Source organism: Syngnathus floridae, chromosome 16 (genome assembly GCF_059516105.1).
Source record: "Syngnathus floridae isolate MCC-2025c chromosome 16, RoL_Sflo_1.0, whole genome shotgun sequence".
Classification (NCBI taxonomy): domain Eukaryota; kingdom Metazoa; phylum Chordata; class Actinopteri; order Syngnathiformes; family Syngnathidae; genus Syngnathus; species Syngnathus floridae.
The window spans coordinates 8,550,968-8,557,066 of record NC_142428.1 but is presented as its reverse complement, the minus strand read 5'-3'; positions in this window follow the sequence as shown (position 1 = coordinate 8,557,066).

Below are 6,099 nucleotides of genomic sequence, written 5' to 3'. Positions count from 1 at the left end.
AAAAGTAAACAACCGTGCAGGTCATTAATCAAGCTTTCCACCGTGCCCTGCTGCCGCCACACGTTAACTGGTTGTGACAACAAGTACCAGACGGAGCAGCCAGCCCACATCAACTCTCATATTTTAAGGTACGTTGGACAAGCCCAAGTCTAAATAAACACAAACTTACATGACCTATTGACTTTAGAAATATCCGGGATGCAGTAAAACATGTATAAGACTTTCTGCCTTTCCCCACATTGACAATATAATCAGAGTCAAACAGCCAATATTTTTGTTTGGCTTCTTCATGAGAGCCGGGATCTGCTCTCATGCTTTGAAGACGACAGTGTGCAGTCAGTTGTGAAGCAGAGGCGTTCTCCCATCTCAACGCTCACACACAGCATTGACCCAAAGGCTGGCTGCTAATTTGGCATGGCGAAAACATGACTAGAAAGTGAATGAAGGGTCCGATATAACCGCTGCACTGGAAGGGAGCGCAGCTGCACTTATGACATCACGACTACATGAAAATACTTGACAGCTTAACTCTCAGAGAAGAGTACCGTATTTCCCGGACTATAAGGCGCACTGGACTATAAGGTGCACCTTCAACGAAGGGCCCATTTTAAAACTGTGCCCTTATATAAGGCGCACCGGACTATAAGGCGCACCATTCATGCATCATGTCAGATTTTTAATCTAAATCAAATCATTCTCCATTTAATCTTTTTTATTTCAACTTCAGACGCAACAAATTACTTTATAATCACAAAATAATGATCCATAGTCTTTTTGATTCATGATTCATAGTCTTCAGCGGGCCACTTATGATTGATTTCATGACACAATGCTTCGGGCCAGTTTAAATTTAGGAATTTGGTCCATATATAAGGCCCACCGGACTATAAGGCGCACTGTCGGCTTTTGAGAAAATTTTAAGTTTTTAGGTATGCCTTATAGTCTGGAAAATACGGTATATTGGAAAGTACTCACACTTACACTCTTGCACTAGCAAGTCATCTGTTATGCGTATGCCCTTGTGAGTACAAATACGCAAAAATAAAGTTCTGTATTTTATATTTATTAACCAAACCTCATTATTACTATTACTCAGATGTAGAACCATGAGTATTTCAGGGTCCACTGAACTAAATCCCAACTCATCAGTATTCAAACAGTGTATTGGGACAGATTTTTTAAAAAAAGCTAGTTAGACATGGCATGTACTGAACAGAATGGTTTAAAATGGGGGTAAGGTGGAAAAACAATTTCTGTCATTCATAAGAGCAGAGTCATTGTGTTTAAGGACTTTATTTTCATGCCAAGTGCAAGTCTACCATAAAGTGCAGATTAGCTGTGCGCTTGAATGAAGTTTACTTTGATTTGTCATTTTACTAGACTTTGCATAGGTAGAATTGTTTGTAATCGGGCATTAGTTGTGGTATGAAAGTGGGAATTCAGGGCCTTCCAAGAGCAGTACGTAAAATAATATAATAGAGTCGCTGGGGTCCAGGCATTACATTGTCAGGTAAACTCTAAATGCTTCCCTTGCAGATGATGTAGGGCAATTGTAAGCCAGATCATTTTGTTGAAAAACATAATATAAATTGGGTTTATGGATTGGATTGGATTGGACTGTTCAAATAAAAACAATCCGACTTGATCTTGTCATTTTGGCCTAGATCGGACTCTGTAACGATCCAATGCGCCCCAGTGAGTGTAAGTACCACTAATAAAATACACATAATATAAAATGTTGTTCTCAAACATAAGTGAAATAGTTTTGAGATTCTGAAGTGACATGGGAAATGGCAACGAAAAGCTTCCCCCACTGACAACATCAGTAACTCACACAGACAAAAGGTGAGTGTCAGGATGAAAGAGGAAGTGCTTTCTTGTCTTCCTGCTCTCAGTGGCTCAATAATGAGGAGGATGTGTCCGTATCCATTACTAAGTTAACAAAGTTTCAGCTACTTCATAAGTGAAACGCAACGTCATCTGCCTCACACATGCAGGGGGAAAACAAACAGGCATGCTTGACTCAGGATTTCCGGTTGATTCGGGTCCATGTTTGAGAAATTTTAAAAATAAAATTGCATCAGAAAACATTGAAAATAATGTTAGTAGTGATCATTTGAATATTACAATTTCCTCACTAAATTTTCCAAAATTAAAATGTCATCTAATTTCATATTTACAAGAAAATGAAAAGTGTATATAAGATTGCATTTTTATATTTTTTTCAGTTGGTTTATTTCTCAGATAAGACATGAATCTAATCAAATCTAGTTGTTATCACTATGTGGTCACTTGTGTTTCACTTATCTGACAAATCTACCAAAGCCACTGAGAAAAAAAAATGTAATGTCAGCACATTCTAATTTATCAATTGGGTGTTGATACGGAACTGAAGGAAGTCCCCCGGTCACATCATTGCAGGTGTTTGCCTTGTTGACGGGCCTCATGGACAAGAAGTTTCTCATTACACATTGGTGAGAAGGAGGACCTTTAAGCCGTGTACATTCCTACCATGTTCTTAAGAGTGTGTAATTTTGGAGACTAAATTTAGGGGGGAAGGCAAATCAGTTTTTATTCAAAGCAGACCTGACCCAAACACAGATTCACCACACTGTGGTTGCACTTTAAGCCAACTCGTTATTTTGCCTTTTTCATGTTCAAACTGCAGCAAATCTCTCAGTCCTCTGAACATGGCTTATAAAAAGGAGAAACAGGCGCTTGTCCGTTTTTTTTCCACCCTTGTGGGAGGTTTGCAATCATGATAATGTGTGCAATGACAGTGAAGCAGCTGATCAGTGATGTTTGAGCACAACTCTGGCTTAATTTTCATTCCTGGGGGTTCATGTTATTTGTTGCCAACTTTGCAGTAATTCCTTTTTAAGTGACCGATGCCTTCCCGAAAAGGCAAACCTTTTGATCAAAATGGAGAGGAAGATTTGAAGTTAGATTTCAACATTTCAGTTAATCCATCAACAATGCCAAAGCACTGAATAAAGCCTGAGTCAATGAGTGTGTTTACTCTGTCTTGGAGTAAATATTAGTTTGTCCAGATAATGCTACAGGCTGCTGAGGGTTTCCACAATGCTTAGGTTACACACATCTCCTTTTTTTTTTCCTCCAGAAGAATTGTTGCTTCCTCTTTCTTCTTCTTGAAAGCCTAAACATCAGTAGCCATCTCAAGTGGCTGAAAGTTTTAGTTGATAATCCACTGTGTCACGTGGAGCCACAGTAAGATTAATGGCAGGCTGGGGACTCCTAGGCAGCAAATATCTCAAACAATCAAACACACCAAAAACATGTGATTCAAACCGTAACCACTTATGCAATTAATGACTTTTGGTGAAAATAATCACTAAATCACTACGAAGACTCAGAGTTTTGAGGTTTCGGGTAAAAATCTGGACTTTCTCTCATGTTCCAAAAACATCCATGTTCATCTTAAATTTAATTCAAGATTCAAAATAGTCCAGAGGTGCGAATTAGATTGTAACTGATGACTTGTGTTCCACCTCCTTTCCAAAGTCAGCTGTGATTGGCTAGAGCTCATCTGTGACCCTCATCTGTGACAAGCAGCTTCAAAAATTTGATGTATGTTACCTTCAGCACATGTATATTTAAATTTGCTCTTCCTTGTTCTGCAGCACATGTAAGGAAAACAATGTTTTAAAATTTGCTCTTCCTTGTTCTGCACACTTCCTGGTGCAATGTGAGGTGAGCACATATGGGCATTTTAATGAAGGAAGTCATAACAGTAAGAAGCAAAACAAATATGTGATTAAAGGACACAGCCTACGCAAGCATAAACGTGACCAACCAAGACAAGATTGAACAAAATCACACTGACAAAACGCAGGCTTAGATGTAAAATCTGCCAATCAGCTCTCATGTGAAATGAAATATGAGGTAACATTCATCGAGATAATAGCGGCCTCACGCTACACTTAGTCCCAAAGGTAGTTAAGAGTGTCTAATTCCTGCAGCGTTGCCTTCACCTCCGGTTGCATGCTGAGGTATTTATCTTTTTGTTCAGGAACTCGTTTCTGTACGCTTGCATACGTGCTGAAATATGTAAATTTGCGAAAAGCCAAAACGATGCCAGCGAATAAAGATCACGTAGAATCTACGCAGGCCAGGTCGACAACAATCTACGCCGTAGATTGTTGTCAACCTGACCTGCCTTAGATGCGACCGAGCGATTTGCCCTGGAAAACCTTTCTCTCACCTCAGCCTTGTGCGATAAACATCTTTAATGAATAGCTGCGTGCTTCAAGGAGCGCCGCCCGATAGTGATCGCTTCAGGACCGGTTGGGTTCAGCTCTCAATAACAATCAGGGAATTCCATCTTAACCATCTGAATGTCTTCCACAATGCCACACACTCAGAGATGGCGCTAGCAATGGACCTACAACATCATAAAACTTGGCACTGATTAGGCATTCTGGCCTGACTCGACAACTCTGAGCTTGAACACCACCCCCTGTTGACCTCTGGATCTATTTGTCGATATGAACGCTGACTCTTTGTTGGCGTGATCTGATCTCAAGTTGAGATAGTGCACAGCTAAGCAGCATAAAAAGGGGGAGCACCCAAGGCACAAGCACAGCTAACTATGAGTGAGTCTGAAAAGCCCAAATTAAGCCATTTGGGCCAATCTCTAAGGAGGGTCCTTATCATCTGAATGATCCACAGCAGAATGTGCATAAATACTATGTTGATACTGCAATTGAGCTTTAATAGCTGTTGAGGTCTAATTGCGCTTCGTACTGTAAGTTTGCTGCCTTTGATAAGCAGTAGCTTTTTTAGGCCGAATTACCGTATTTTCCGGACTATAAGGCGCACCGGACTATAAGGCGCACCTTCAATAAATGGTCCATTTTAAAACTTTGTCCATATATAAGGCGCACCGGACTATAAGGCGCACCATTAATGCATTAATTTTCTGAGACAGTCCTGTATAGGTGCCGACCATTCGCACCGACGTTCCACGAACCATTACCATTGTGAATGAACTTGTAAGTATGTAACTATATCCTTTACTATATGCTTTGCAGATCGGTTGATATTGCAAATGAGAATCTGTTGTCAATCGCACTACCAGAAAAGTTAAAGATTAAAATAATAACAAATTAACAATTTTATGAAAGTTGAATGAAATTTTTATTAGATGTACTAAGTTTGTTTTATTGTTGTTATTATTGTGTGAATAAGAAGGGTGATATTGGTGTTTGTGACTGCAATAAACAGGCCAGCTTGCTTCATGTCAGATTTTTAATCCAAATCAAATCATTCTCCATTTCATCTTTTTTACTTCAACTTCAGACGCAACAAATTACTTCATAATCACAAAATAATGATCCATAGTCTTTTTGATTCATGATTCATAGTCTTCAGTGGGCCACTTATGATTGATTTTATGACACAATGCTTCAAGTCAGTTTAAATTTAGACACGGGCCGCATTTGACCCACGGGACGGAATTTGGTCCATATATAGGGCGCACTGGACTATAAAGTGCACTGTCGGCTTTTGAGAAAATTTGAGGTTTTTAGGTGCGCCTTATAGTCCGGAAAATACGGTAAGTATAAAGGAAAAGCCAGAGCATCAGACAGGGGGTGACTGCTGTCACACATGACTGATATTTTGAAAGACTTGGCAACAGGATAGCTCATCCAGTCATGTCAGTGATTAGATGTGAGCAACACAAGGTCGTACTTTCTTGCTCAACCCCCCGGGGAAGACAAGACTGTAATTAGTCTCGTCTCACTGCTCTACCAATCTGTCAAACATGAATATTATGTTTTTAGCACCCGGGCCTCTCTTTGCTAATGCACGAACTAACCACTAAAAAAATGAATGTAATGACTTGAGATTAAGTGAGTAATTGCTGTAATATCAGTAGATGCTGTCAGCGCAGCTATCAATCTTGTCAGCTCACGTCCTTTTGATTGAAAAGATTTTTTTTCCTGCCTTGGGCAAAAAATTACCCTACAATTTTATTAGTTTTAAAAATAGTTTGATCCATTTTGAATACAACCGAAAATATACTTTAGGCAGCATTAGTCAGAAAGAAAATTTTGTTAGTCAAAAAAATAATCATGC